At 37.1% G+C, this 16,093-nt stretch overlaps 1 long non-coding RNA gene across 3 annotated transcripts in view; it reads right to left on the bottom strand.

Annotated features, from left to right (window-relative positions):
- The window catches only part of LOC140638475 (uncharacterized), an 83,765-nt gene that overhangs the window by 34,773 nt on the left and 32,899 nt on the right, over positions 1-16,093 (bottom strand). Inside the window, exons 7-8 of one of the 3 annotated variants that reach the window (XR_012035506.1) lie at positions 8,105-8,224; positions 5,660-5,829 (exon numbers count right to left, since the gene is read on the bottom strand). The exons of the other annotated variants lie outside the window; for them this stretch is intronic. This is a non-coding gene — a long non-coding RNA (uncharacterized lncRNA). Of the gene's footprint in view, positions 1-5,659; positions 5,830-8,104; positions 8,225-16,093 lie in introns of those variants that run through there. 3 annotated transcript variants of the gene reach the window in all.

The following is a 16,093-nucleotide window of genomic DNA, read 5'->3' on the forward strand; positions in this document are numbered from 1 at the left end:
TACCTGGTTATCTATGAGTGTGTGCTGGACATTTTATTTGAGCAGGTCCTAGGATGTTCTTTTCCCAGAAAAGATTTGCATTTGTTTTGATCAGGCGTCTCTGAGCACTACCATCTTGGATCACCTTAGTCAATTTCAGAGACTAAGGTTTTCATGGGCTACCTAGGTAACTGGGAGTGGGGTTGCAGTTTGAATAAGGGCTGCTGTACTTTGGTTTCCCCTTATTCCTAGGGAATCATCCCTTAGTGTACTGTCCCAAAGTGGGTGTTTATCAGGACCTCTCCCTTAATGGGGCCTGGACTCCAACACTTGTCCCCCTCTCAAATCAAAGCTGTCAAAAAGCACCACTTTGTCTTTTAGCTGACAAATGTCCCAAAGGGAAATAACCCCAGATGCCAAGATTTCTGTCTTCTCTTGGATTTTAGCAATTCTTCTCCACCTTGTTAGCTTTCTTTTGCTTTCAAGTAGATGCTTTCTATATTTTGTCTAGCTTTTCTGATCATTATCAGTGACAGTATTGGCCAAGCAGAAGAATTCTATGTCTGGCCTAGGGATGCACTGAACATCTTCACTTCTGGACTAAAATCAATATTTTTATTTAGTATTTTAACTTGGAGGTATTTTGGTTGATAGAGCAACAGCCTATTGATCTATCTATAGGATATATACATGCTATGTTAAAAGTTTCATGAATAATAAAATGGCAATAAGTGTACTTTATGATAATAATAGGGTACTTAGACTTCTTAATTTCTAAGACCTTAAAAAATTCCATTTTAAATTTTCAGTGTAGACATAAAGTTCAAAATTTTGATTTTGCCAAGTACATTCAAAATAATAAAAATTCACATCAACCATCATCATTATTTCACAAAAGAGAGAGAATTTTAATGCCAAAAAATCAGTCAGGACATAATCTCATAAAATATCACCCTTCAAAATTGGATAAATTAGTGTTATGTAAAGCTTGCTACCTTGTTATTTTTTCTCCTTTCATGGATCAGTGAAAATTTGGTTATCTGGAAGGAGTAGTGTACAGATTAGTGTTTAAGAGTAATTGCTTTATATTATTTAGTTTATTTTCTACAGTGGTATTTAAAAGATAATATAAAATATAGATATAAAACTTATTATTGAATAAAATTCATGTAAGTTTCCAATGAAAATCTCTCTAAATTATCACTCTGATGCTAAATTAAGACAGATTCTCAAATTATGTGCCAGCAGAGTCAAGCTTGCAATGATCCTCTTCTGTGTTGATAAAGAAAATTGACAAGTCTTTATACTTTAGGAATACAGAGACATTCCTAAAAAAAAAGTGATCAAATGGCATCTCCAAGTCCTTCATAATGACTTGGAGATGTCCAGAGTTGTGATTTATCAAGTATGAAGAGTAATAAACTGTCCTCTTCTGCCACAAGACTGTCCATATAGAAAATCCTAAAGGATATACAAAAGTGCTCCTAAAACTGCTAAGTTAAGGTCATAGGATACAAGATAAATATACAAAAATCAACTGTGTTTCTATATGTTAGCAATAGATATAGACACCAAAATTTAAAATATGATATCATTTACAATTGCTCAAAAAAGGGAGAAATGTTTAGGTGTTAATCTAACAAAAATGTACAGGATTTGGATGCTGAAAATGACATAATGAAAGAAATCAAAAGTGATCTGGATAAATTGAGAGACATAATTTGGTCATGGCTTGGAAGAGTCAACCTAGCAAATATACAAACTCTTCCCAAACTGATATGGGTTTGATAAGATTTTTATCAAGAGCCAAGTAAAAATTGTGTATATAGGCAAATTATTTTCAAATGTATATAGAAAGAGAAAGGAAGTGAACTAGCTAAAACAATTTTGAAAAAAAGAGGATAAAATGGGAGGAATCAATCTACTTAGTTTCAAAACTTATTGTAGAGGTACAGTAATAAAGACTATGTATGATACTGGGAAGGGATAGACACATAGATCAACAGAAGAGAACAGAGGACTCAGTAATAGACCCACAAAAAAATATTCAAGTGATTTTTGACAAAAGTACAAAAGCAATTTGTGATAAATGATAAATGATTTTGGATTTTGATAAATGATTCTGGAGCAGTTGGATACCCACTAGCAAAAAAATGAACTTTGACTTCAGTCTCACACCCTATACATAAACATGATCTTAAGTGGATTGCAGACTTACACATGAAATGTAAGATTATAAAGCTTTTAGAAAAAAGCATGGCTGAAAAATCTTTGGGATCTATGGCTAGGCCAAGAATTCTAAGACAATGCTAAAAGCATGATCCAAAAAGGGAAAAATCAATAAATTGCTCTTCACCAAAATTAAAAACTTTTGCTGTGTGGAAGAGTCTGAGAAGAGGATGAAAGACAAGTTATACACTGGGAAAAAACACTTGTGAACTATATAACTAAAAAGAATAGTATTCAGAGTATAAAACAACTCCCGAAACTCAGCAATAGAAAAGTGAACAGTCCAAATAAAATATGGGGGAAAAGTATAAAGAGACAATGCACTGAAGAAGATATACAGAAGAAAATAAACAGTTGAAGAGATGTTCAACATCATTACCTATTAGGGAAATGAAAATTAAAACCACAATGAGATTTCACCACATATCTACGAGAATGGTTAAAATAAAAAATAGTAACAACACCAAATGCTGTTGAGGATGCGAGAAACTGGATCATTCACATATTACTGGTGGGAATGTGAAATGGTACAGCCACTCTGGGAAACTGGCAGTTTCTTAAAATGTAACATGCAACTTGCCTACGACTTAGCATTTACACTTCTGGGCATCTGTTCCATAGAAATGAAAACTTATGTTCACACATAAACGTGTATGGGACTACTTATAGTAGCTATATTCATAATAGCCCTGAACTAAAAACAACTCAGGGGCCCTTCAACCGGTGAATGGTTAAACAAACTGTGGTACATCTAGACCACGGGATACTACTCAGCAATAAAAAGGAATGAAATGTTGATACATACATTAACCTGGATGAAGCTCTAGAGAATTGTGCTGAATGAAAAAGCCAATCCAGAAAGGTTACATGCTGTATGGCTCCAATTTTGTAACAACCTTGAAATGACAAAATTATCAAAAGGGAGAACAGAGTAGTGGTTGCTTGGGGATAAGGACAGAGTGGGGCTGGGGGGAAGCTGATGTGACTAAAAGGTACAACATGGGGGCACCTGGGTGGCTCAGTGGTTGAGCATCTACCTTTGGTTTGGGTCATGATCCCGGGGTCCCACACTGGGCTCCCCACAGGGAGCCTACTTCTCCCTCTACCTATGTCTCTGCCTCTCTCTGTGTCTCTCATGAATAAATAAAATCTTTTTAAAAAATAATAAAAGGTACAACATGGTGATGGAACTGCCCTATATCTTGACTATATCAACATCAATATCCTGGTCAATATCCAAAAATAATAAAATTTTTATTAACATACACACATATATAATTTATCTTCTATCTTTCAAAATGTGAACTTCTTTAGATTTCCTGACAACCTATGATTCTTTATTAATTATTCCAAGGTGTCAAAATCTCTTAGAACATATAACTGTAGTTGACACTAAATCACTAAATCACTGTTAATAATAAGAAGGCATCAGAAAAATAAAACATCCTAGGGTAGTGTAATTGGAGAATCTCTGCAAGTCCACACAATTTTTAGTAATGTCAGAAATTTACAAAAGCCAATTATATAACAATAGTTTTAAAAATTCAATTTAACAAAATCCATTTCCTTCTGTATGCTTTTAAATAACGGTGTAAGGAATGAGGATAACAAATTTAGGAGGTCACAGTTAATTAAACTTTTTGCCAAAAAAACAAATTCAAATTTGGCACAATTGACAGATTCATGTTTGCACTTAATTTTTGTACTGTGTTATAAATCAAAGAGAAGACTTGCAACTATCCTTTAACTCCAATTCATGAAATAAAGTTAAGGATTTTTCAGCATTATAAGTATTAAGTAAACTTAGCTAATGCTTAAAATAGAATTCTTCAAATTAATTTTATGTTCTAGTATTAAAACCCTCTAAAAACCTTAGTAAAATATCTTAGCACAGAAAAAATCCTTAGATTTCTTACAATTACTAATTGTTGGCCCAATGCCAACGGTGCCAATGCATGTCTCTTAGGTCCTAATCTTATGATTCAGAAGCAAAGATCATGAAGAATACTTTAATAAGCCAAAGTTATATTTTCATCTGGTAGAGATATTTACCCTTAAGCAACAGTCTCATAACTCAATTGAGTAATTGATTTTTACTTGAAATAGAACAAGGATCTTCTCCAGGTAGAAAACCATTATAAGATTTAGTTGCCTAAAGACTGATCTCTTTAATCTATTTTAAAGTATTTGTACATGTTATAGAATATATCATATTGCTTGGCAGTTTCATAAAGTTCACACTTTTATTTCTTCCATCCTGGAAAGATTTTTCTCAGGGAGCATAGCTCATATAAAGCCTTAAAGGTTTTATTTCACTTCTTTTTTTTTCTTTCTTTTTTCCCTGGAAATCTTTGACACTTGTTATTTTAGATTTGTGTGAGTCCTTGATAATATCTACAAATCAATCAAAATAGAAGCACAATTGAGTTTGGGACTTTGGAATTTTATTTGCTAATTCTCTATGGAGGTGGGCCATCCTCCTTGTTCAAGGGTAGCTTCCAAGGGAAGTGTGTGTCCTTTACCAGCAGCAGTGTAACCATGCCAGCTTTGAAGGAACAGGCTGCCTACCCAACTGGGAAAAAAGATGTACTTACATCCTATGAGGCATCCTATCAAAATCTGACTTGAATGAGGCCCTCCTTTGAGGTTAGGAGTCCCTATCTCTAAGTCTGGCAGAATGATTCTTGGGTGGAGATCTTAACAGGATGATATTAAAAATGTTTGACTGTGGATATAGGAGGTTCCTGAAAGTTCAGATGGATGCCCTGACAGCATATAAGAGCTGCACATCAGCTGGATCCTTGTCCAGATAAAGATCTTTGACTTTGGGCTGCCTGGGGGGCTCAGTCAGTTAAACGTCTGCCTTTGGCTCAGGTCATGATCCCAGGACCCTGGGATCCAGGCATCGGCATCTGGCATCGGGCTCCCTGCTCAGTGGGGAGCCTGCTTCTCCCTCTCCCTCTGCTGCTCCCCCTGCTTGTATGCTCTCTCTCTCTCTGTCAAATAAATAATATCTTTAAAAAAAAAGATCTCTGACTTTGGGCATTCTTATACAGCAGAAGTTGTTTCTTCCTATTTCATTATGTATCTAAAGAAAGAAAAATTTAACCAATTAAATTGTGAGAGAGCCAGGTCTCAATGCAATGATCTCAAAACCCCACAGCAAAGCCTTGCTACTAGCACTCAGAGCTTTTCCCCACAGGTCGACTTGACTCATCCTTATATTTCTATGAAATATATCTATTTTGGGGGGCATTTGGGTGGTTCAGTGGTTGAGCCTCTGCCTTTGGCTCAAGTTGTGATCCCGGGGTCAAGTCCTGCATCAGGCTCCCCACAGGGAGACTATCTATTTCTCCTTCTGCCTATGTCTCTGCCTCTCTTTCTCTGTGTCTCTCATGAATAAATAAAATCATAAAAAAAGAAATATATTTATTTTTTTCTGAGGGTGAAAACAGAGATGCTTGGGTAGAGTTTAGGAAGGAAAAGTCTTTGTGCCAATGTACCATTCTACCTGCAGATGAAATTTTAAGAAGGGAGAGAGAATGTATTCGCAGGGATGTTGGGAGCTTCCCAGGAACGGGATTTTCTCTCTGGTCTTTACCCTCCAGGCAGCAGCAGTCCCTGTTATTGAAGAAAGGTCATCTTGTCAGCTCTGGTTTTGCATTGAGGTGTCTCTCTATGATAAATCCCCTGGTTCACCAAGACTGGAAGTAAACTACCCTTCCAAACTCAAATCTTACAAATTAAATTCTAACCTGAACAACTAGCAAACCTAGAAAATAGCTTCCCAAATAACTGTAATCATGCATAGCTGTCGGACCTCATGTGGCAGGAGTGGCCGGGGGTTCATAGATAACGCGTTTCCACTTCCTAATGGTACAGCTAGGCTACCTTTCCCAGCCTTTCCTGGCAGTGAAATGTGATTACCTCACTAAGTTTAGCTGATGGCTTATAGTGGAAGTGACTTTACAGAAACTAGTATATGCCTTCTGAGCCCTTTTTCCCGTCCTACCGTGTGGTTGCGGATGAGACTGTAAACTAGAGCCCCAAGATGAAAGAAGTCTGGGTTCCTGAGACACCTCCTGGAGAACGGACGCTGGATCCCACTGACCAAGAGGGTTATCCAAGTGCGAAGCCTAGTTCTTTTGTATTTGAGCCATTACATTTCTTGGCTTCTTTTTCTTTATTCTTTTTCTTTCTTTCTCCTTCCTTCCTTCCTTCCTTCTTTCCTTCCTTCCTTCCTTCCTTCCTTCCTTCCTTCCTTCCTTCCTTCCTTCCTTCTTTCGAGTCATTTATTTATTTGAGATAGAGAGAAGGCAGGGGGCGGGGCAGAGGGAGAGGGAGAGAGAGAATCCTGAAGGAGTCTCCCCATTGAGTGCAGAGCCCCATACAGGGCTCCATCCCAGGACCCTGAGATCACCATCTGAACCAAAATCAAGAGATGGCTGTTCATGAGACTGAGCCACCCAGGTGCCCCTCTTGGTTTCCTTGTTATAGCAGTTTAAGCTACCCTAACACTATACTTGATAAAATATTCTGCATCATAACATCATTCAAATAACATCATTCTGCAGATGATGTTAAAATTGACATTTCTGAATTTTTTGTCTTCATATAAAAATGTAATCAATATGGATATCTATTGGACATTTCAAATCATTTTTTAAAAGATTTTATTTACTTATTTGAGAGAGAGCGAGGATGAGAAGGGGGAGGGGCAGAGGGAGAGGGAGAAACCACTCTCCACTGAGCTTAGAGCCTGAGGGTGGGGCACTAGATCCCAGGATCATGACTGAACCGAAGTCAGCCACTTAACCTACTGAGCCACCCAAGCACCCCTGGGATATTTCAAATCTTTTTTCTTTTTTTTTTTTAGATTTTATTTATTTATTCATGAAAGACACAGAGAGAGAAAGAGGCAGAGACCCAAGCAGAGGGAGAAGCAGGCTCCATGCAGGGAGCCCAATGTGGGACTTGATCCTGGTCCCCAGGATCATATCCCAGGCCAAAGGCGGCACTAAACCGCTGAGCCACCCGGGCTGCCCTGGATATTTCAAATCTTGAGTAAATTCAGACATTGACTTAAATCTCTCTTTATAAAGTAATATTTATTTTAAAATTTAGTTAATACTTGTTTCCAAGGTATGCATAATATTTGTTTCAAAAAATTATAAAACTTACGTTTCTGCATTGTATGCCCTCAATTTTATAAGGGTGATTCCCAAAAGTTGTCAAAGAATATTCTACAATGTATATTTTTTATAAGAAAAAAAGAACATTCATGCATTTATTATAAGGCATAGTATAGGACCCTACCTCTCAGTTTGCTTATAATCTAACACAGAAGAAATTAGATATATGCACAAGTAACTTTAGCACACTAATTAGTGATAGGTTCTAAGAATTGGTTTCGAAATTATTAAATATGAGAACAGTCAATACCAACAAAGTATGTATGTTTCTGAGTGACTCATAATTGTCTGGCAAAAGCTAATGCCAAATGCCAAAGCTAATAACTATAATAAAGCAGTCACTAAAGAACAAAGATGAAATCATTTCTACTTCTAGTTTTGGGGGTGGAAAGATAGGAATTTTTTAAAAAGTGTACAGATGTTTCTAGTGCTCAAAGACTTCGAGTACCACTAAAAGGAATAGCTATTTTAAGACCTGTGGGAAAGAGAAACAAGACAAAACCACTGGTCATGAAAGTAATCAGGGATATTTTAGAAAGCCTCTGAGAGTAGTATTAAAAAGTTGGAGCTGACATTGTTCTAGTGGAAGAAAGCCTCTTTCTCTTTTCAGTAAACTCAGGATCTCAGAGGTAAGCGTTTGACTCGATTATGTCAGCTACACACCTGCATATACTCTAAAGCCAAGTAAAACTGGTTTTACTAACCATTCAAAATCAGATCACTCTATCCAGTCTCTAGGCTGTGGTCTAATAGGTGCAGCCATTCAGTAACAGTTGCAGGCCACATAGCATTTCCAAAAGCTCACGCCTGGACAACATGAAATCCTAAAGGCAGAAAAGAATTTCATTCTTGAGTTTGATAAGGCTATATTAAGCCATGAAATGTATATTATAAGGAGTGTGATAATTACGGCAGGATTTCATGGTCAACAAAGCAGGTTCCAGGTTTTCAGTGATCATTTCATAGCTTGTGTCTTCGCCCCTCCTCTGTGAGAGCATGTATACGTGTACAACATTACTGCGAACTCAGATCCCTTGAGGCCTTCCCAATTCCTGCCCCAGTGCACACGATCTTAATCTCAGGAAATGGAGGCATGTTTCTCTAACCCAGAGGACCTTTTCTTCTTTGTTGTGTATGCTAGACTTACTTACCAAACGAATAACAGCTATCTGCAAATCGACAAAACCAGTATAAATTATGAATAGATACTAATGAAATGTATTTTTAGCATTCTTATTTGCCCAGTGCTATATAGTGGAGGTCTAGCATATCTCATGACTTTAAAATTATATGGATTCAACCACATGTACTTGACAAGAAAACTGATCACTAATATATACACTCTATTTTTTCTGTGTTTTGAGGAATTTTAAGGAGGAATGTTGAGTAACTCAATTTTTGTCTTAGATTAGAACCTAACATCCATGTATGAAATAATTCTACTGCATCTATTTTTTTAAATGCCATTACCAAAAGAAAATGAATCTTGGCAGCTTTCTGTCTGGTATAAGCTAACTTTGATAATATTTTTTAAAGTTTGCATGTGATAACTATTATTAGCTCTACTGTCTTTACAATGTAATTTTATTTTATTTGAAAACATTTTTATTGAGGTATAATCAACATATAACATTATGTTAGTTTCAAGTATACAACACAATGATTTGGTATTTGCATATATTATTAAATGACCATCATAAGTCTAGTTAACACCTATCTTTGTGCATAGTTTTAATTTTTTTCTTGTGGTGAGAATTTTTAAGATTTACTCTCTTAGCAACTTTCACATATGGAATACAGTATTCTTAACTATAGTCACCATGCTGTACATTACATTACCTTGACTTATTTATTTTATAACTGGAAATTTGTGCCTTTTGACACCTTCCACCCATTTTTGTCCACCCCCCTGCCCCATTGGCAACCACCAATCTGTCCTCTGTATCTATGGTCTTAGGTTTTATTTATTTATTTTTTCAGTTTCTACATATAAGTGAGATCATATGGTATTTATTCTCTGTCTGGCTTATTTCACTTAGCATAATGCCCTCCGGTTTCACTCATTTTGTTGCAAATAGCAAGATTTCATTGTTTTTTGTGGCCAAATAATATTCCTTTAAAAAAAGATGTATTTATTTATTTGAGAGAGAGAGTGCACAGTGACAGGAAGGGCAAAGGGAAGCAGAGAGAGAGAAGCAGACTCCCCACTGAGCGCAAAGTCCGACACAGGGCTTGATCTCATGACCCTGAGATCATGACCTGAGCTGAAACCAAGAGTTGACTATTTAACCAGCTGAACCACCCAGGCACCCCAGCCAAAATATAGCACATTTTCTTTATCCATTCGGTTGTTGATGGACACTTGGGTTGTTTCCATATCTTGGCTGTTGTAAATAATGCTGTGATGAAAAGGGGGTTGCATATATCTTTTTACTTAAAAAAGTAAGTGTTTTCATTTTCATTGGATAAATACCCAGAAGTAGAATTACTGGATCATGTGGTAGTTCTATTTTTTAAACATTTTTAGGATCGTCCATACTGTTTTCTGGTGGCTGCATCTATTTACATTCCTACCAACAGTGCATAAGGGCTCGTTTTCCTCCACATCCTGTTGATCTTTGATCTTCAGTAAATCTAAAATTAGGTTGTTCAAGACTTTTAGCTGTCTTAGAGAGTAAATAAACACTTAATCCCCTAAAATCCCGTGGGCTTATTTCACCTACATTATCCTTATTCCCCCAATTTCTATTGCTTTGAGAAGTTCCCATCCAACAGTCACTGTTCTCATTTTTGTCTTTCCAAATGCTTTTTATTTTTAAGATTTTTTGTATTCATTTTAGAAAGAGATAAAGACTGCAAGCTCAGGGAGACGCAGACAGGGAGCATCTCAAGCAGACTCCCTGCTGATCGGGGAGCCCGACATGGAGTTCAATCCCACAACCCTGAGATCATGACCTGAGTCAAACTCAAGAGCAGATGCTTAACTGAGTGAGCCACCCAGTCGCCCTCAAATGCTTTTTAATTAAGTGCTTGATTTTATGATGTATTTAATTCCTGAGATGCTATTCTCATTCTACTGCCAGTCTATTTTAAACCAATATTTTCAATTCAAAGAGTAATCACCAAGTACTTTCCTATGAATCACTGTATATAGGAGAAAAAAGAGGAGATAATGACACTCTTGTCTTTTTGTAAATAACTGTGATGCATGAAGTATGTGGGATATATGCTAAAATGAGTTTTACAAGTCGCATGATGTCTTATTTTGGGTTGCTATAACAAAATATCATAAACTTGATGGCTTCTCAACAACAGGAATTTATTTCTTACAGCTCAGGAGGTTGAAAGGCCCAGATTAGGGTGCCAGCATGTTTGAATTCTGATGAGGATCATATGCTGACTTTTCATTATGTCTTTACATGGCTGATAAAGGAGTGAGCTGTCTCTTTATCCTCTTCTTATCAGGGTACTAATCCCATTATTGAAGGCTCTACCTTTATAAGTTGTCTCCTAGAGGCCCATCTCCCAAACCATCACTTCACATTTCAACATGTGGATTTGAGGAGGATGTAAATATTCAGTCTATAACACATGAGTGTTGGGTTCTCAAGGCTAGTTAATTCCAACCTGAGAAATAATCTGGAAAGACTTCAGAGAGGAGAGTGTATTTGAAGTGCATACTGAAGGATAATAGTGGTAGTAAGCCTGGATTTCTCATAGCATCAGGTGTATAAAAATGTACCTTTTTAGTTTTCCTAAAATTTTCCTAAAACTGAACTTGATTTCTATCTCAGCTTTTCATTTCTGCCTAATACTAGAAAATTTTATTGCTGAATCTGCTGTAGGTTGCCAACCAGTCTGCCTCTCAGAGGGCTGAGCCCTCCACTGTGGCTAGCTTCAGCTATTATGAAAGCTTGTGTCCATCTGATCTCTGGTCTTACCTTCCCTCCTGTATGGTGGCTTTCTTTTGTCCTGGCTGCAAGACCTTTGAGGATCTTCCACATCTCACTCTTTCTCTTTACTAATCTCACATTTCTTGGCTTTTTGAAATTTTCTCCATTTTTTCTCAAAAACTTTTTGGCTTGCTTAGTCTTTATGGGATCTCGTGAGTCCAGACATCTATCTGATGGTAGTTAATTACCACGGGTACAGTGCTGACTTTGGGGTAGGGGACAAGATGTACAGGCTGTGTTTGACTGTACATTGCTGAGTTCATAATAAATAATAAATACTGAGTGGAAGTAAAATGTGAAAGGTACTGAATAGGGAGGCATAAATGCTTTGGTAGTTAGCTTATTAATTCAGACTCCACTGATTTAAAATATGTGGTAGTCCAGACAAGGTCTGGGATGATGGTTATTTGTCTAAAAGATGCCCTAACTACAACAAAAGTTCTTTCTACCTTCAAGAGCATCCATGACTCCTCCTAATGAACATTTGCTGAGTGGCCAGTATATATAAGACTTTGAGCTAAGAATTAGCTTTGAAAAGAGTATAGTTCCTGCTTCAAGGAAATTGGGGGAAATATTGAACATAAGTTATGTGTAAGAAAAATAATGGAAGTAGACTATAGGCACACAGGTTACCTTATGGGTGGTAGGGAAGAGAAGGGGCAAGCTTATTATCCTAATAAAAGTGTAAAGAATGTCAGGCAGATATTAGTGAACAAATTGCTTTCACACAATTTTCAAATCTAGTTATGTATATTGAACTACATTTGATAATTCTTATCTGTTAGTGAAAAACTTTTTCTTTATTAGTAAATAAGAACTTTATTAATCAGTGCAAACTTGACCATTGATTTCCTAACTCTAAATATATGAAGGTAGTAAAATTATATTTTTAAAAAAGATTTATTTGTGGGATCCCTGGGTGGCGCAGCGGTTTGGCGCCTGCCTTTGGCCCAGGGCGCGATCCTGGAGACCCGGGATCAAATCCCACATCAGGCTCCCGGTGCATGGAGCCTGCTTCTCCCTCTGCCTGTGTCTCTGCCTCTCTCTCTCTCTGTGACTATCATAAATAAATAAAAATTAAAAAAAAAAGATTTATTTGTTTATTTTAGTGTGTGTGGGGGAACCGATGGTGGAGGAGAGACAATCTCAAGCAGACTCTGCACTGAGTGTGGAACCTGATGTGGGGCTTGATCTCATGACCCTGATCATGACCCAGACCAAAACCAACAGTCGAACCCTGAACGAACTGTGCCACCCAAGCACCCCAGTAGTAAAATTATTTTTAAAAATTATCTAATTCAGAGTTTTTCAATAAATGACATGGAGAATAAGGACATAGAAAAGACAATCAGATGCTAAAACATAATGGATTCTCCCATCTAAAAGACTAAGGCTGGGGCACCTGGGTGACTCAGTCAGTCGGGCGTCTGCTCCTGATTTTGACTCCTGATTTTGGCTCCTGAGGGCATGACTCTCAGGGTCCTGAGTTCAACTCCTGATTCAGGCTCTGTGCTCAGCGTGGAGTCTGCTTGTCCCTCTCCCTCTGCTCCTCCCTCCTCTACTGCCCCACCAATCAATCAATCAATCAATCAAACCTTTTTTAAAAAAAAGAGTAAAGATATCCCTGAAATGCTTGTTTTCTAGAATAAGTGTCTTTAAATATCCTTGCTATCCTCAAACTAAATCTAGTTTTATCAAACGATTCAGTAATTGCACTGCTAGGTATTTAACTGTTTGTGTTAAAAAATCAATGAGGTCACAACACAACCATACCATATCCATATAATGAAATGTTATTCTGGAATAAAAAGAAATGAGCTACTTAGCCACAGCAAGACATGGAGGAACCCGAAATGCATGTTGCATTTCAATGAAAGTGAAAGAAGCCAGGGATTTGAGGTAGGTATCTTGTTTTGAAGAGGGAGGAGGAGGCACATTTTTGGCTCACCACACACAGATTAATATACACAAATATTTCTTGTCTTGGCAGCTTAGAGGGCCTAAGAGAAATAACACCTTGGTCGTTACAAGTATATCCATTGCTCAGATGTTGGTTTCTAATACTACTATCCAGTAGAAGAAACCAAAAATCCTGGTGCAATAGCTGATTTTAGGACTGGGACACGAGCTATACAAGATGATCCAGAACATTTTGTAGAGCCATAAACTAAGAAAGTTTTAACAACAACAAAACACATTTATGAGAGTGTTTTAAAGGGATACAGGATTCAACTGAAAGAGTTCTATGGCCAAAATCGGAAAAATTTGAGCAAAAAAATAAAGTAGTGTTGGATTATGACCCAAAGTTTAAAATAAATATCCGAGAGTCCATACTGATATAAATAAATGATTGAGTAAATCACTAAAGAGGAGAAGAGACAAATATCTTGTAAAGAATTCCAAATAGTTTATGTAGATACTCCATTCTAAAAGAGAGCAGGACTCCTTATCCCTTAAGTAGGGGCTGTGCATAATGACTTCCCTCCAAAGTATGGAAAGGTGGTGAGGGAGGGAGGGATAACTTTACAGTGGTGAAACCTGACAAATACTACTTTCAGCCAGGTGATGAAAGTCAACACCAACAGCTAAAAATCACCTTGATAGTCTAGATCTTTTATGTGATGGAAATGACACTTACCTTTGTGGTTATCCCTGCCCAAACCCATAATCCTAGTTACCATTACAAAAAGAACAGGCAAATTGAAACTGAGGCAGATTCCACAAAACACTTCACCAATACTCCTCAAAATAGTCATCAAAACCAAGGAAAGTTTGAGAAACTGTCATAACTAAGAGGACCCTAAAGAGGCATGACAACTGGATGTAATGTGACATCCTGGATGGGATGCTGGGCAAAACATGGACATAAGGGAAAAAGTAAGGAAATGTGAATAAAGTGTGAGCTATAGTTAATAATACATCAATATTGGCTCATTCATCTTAACAAATGTAGCACATTAATGTAAAAGGTTACTAATAGGGCAACAGTGTGCAGAGGTGGGGCAGTATTTTGTTTTTTTTAAAGATTTTATTTATTTATTCATGAGAGGTACAGAGAGAGAGAGAGAGAGAGAGGCAGAGAAACAGGCAGGCTCCATGTTGGGAACCCAACATGGGACTCGATTCCGGGTCTCCAGGATCACACCCTGGGCCAAAGGCAGCGCTAAACCGCTGAGCCACACGAGCTGCCTGGGGCAGTATTTTGATACTGTCTGTAGTATAGGTTCAATTTTTCTGTGAATCTAGAACAGTCCAAAAACAAGTCCATTGATAGGAGAATATCTTCATTACTATTCTACTGTCTTCATAGTCAGTTGTTTGGGATTTTTTTAAAGATTTTATTTGTTTACTCATAAGAGACATACAGAGAGAGGCAGAGGGAGAGAAGGAGGCTCCCTGCAGGGAGCTCGATGCAGGGCTCTATCCCGGGACTCCAGGATCACACCCTGGGCTGAAGGCAGGTCCTCAACCACTGAGCCACCCAGGTGTCCCAGGTTGGTTTTTTTTTTTTTTTTTTCAATTTAAAGATTATAACTTAGTCGCCATCCCACTTGGATGGGAAGACATGTCCTGGGGTCTAGAGTGAGCTGCAGAGTCCTCCTCCCTCACGGATCCATGTGGATTTTGACAAGATTCTTAACCTCTCTGCACCTCAGTTGCCTTGTGAGCAGAATAACAACATGTCTCAGACACTTCATGGAGATAATAATATTATACCTCCTTTCTTAGATTTGTGAGGTTTAAATGAGACAGTATCTTGATGGTAAGTTCCATGGGGCCCTGGTCTACTTGGTACAGGGGTCGGTAACCTTATATATAAAAAGCCAAATAGAAAATAAGCCTTATGAACTATATGGTCTCTGTTACTCCATCTCAGTTCTGTAGTGGAGAAGAAGCAGACTTAGACAATATGTAAATGAATGGGCATGTTAAGATGCCACTTAAACTTTATTTATGGAAGCTGAAATTTAAATTGCATATATAATTTTCATGTGCCAGGAAACATTACTCTTCCTTTGATATTTTTTCCCCAACCATTTCAAAATGCAAAATCACTCTTAGGCAGGAACTAAAGCTCACTCTGGACCCCATACATCAAAGTTAGCTAGCCAGAAAGTCAAGCTCTTTCAATTATTAAAAAAAAAAAAAAAAAAAAGAAAAGAAAAGAAAAAAGAAATTAGCACATTAAGAAGAAGCTGAAATAGAAATGAAGGTAGGATTTTTTAGGATCCTAAATCCAGACAGTGGGCTGGAGTTAGCCTACCAACCATACTTTGTTGATCCCCGGTCTAATACTAGGTAAGTATTCACTAAATTCAAAAGCTATTCAGTAGTATAGTAATAGCATTAGTATTATCACCTATTTCATTCATAACTGTAGCAGCTAGAAAGTGAATATGTACAAGATCATGAGATTTGGATTTATAATTTCAGTTGTATCTTTGCAATTTAAAAGCAGCGAATAAAATAAAATAAAATAAAATAAAATAAAATAAAATAAAAGCAGCGAGACAATACCTTCCTATCCGCAGACCCCAAGCTTTATAATGATAGACCTTTGCACTCTTAACTTCCTAAAGGAAGTTAAAAAGGTTGACAACATCAGAAAAAAAAATCAAAATCATTTTGCCTTTTTTTTTTTTTACTTTCTTTTACTTTCTTTCCTAAATATGAGGTTTTTAGAAATAAGATATGAAGTAAAAAAATTTTCAGTCTATACATTTGTTTGTAGATCCTTCA

The sequence above is a fragment of the Canis lupus genome, chromosome 1, assembly GCF_048164855.1.
Source record: "Canis lupus baileyi chromosome 1, mCanLup2.hap1, whole genome shotgun sequence".
Classification (NCBI taxonomy): Eukaryota; Metazoa; Chordata; class Mammalia; order Carnivora; family Canidae; genus Canis; species Canis lupus.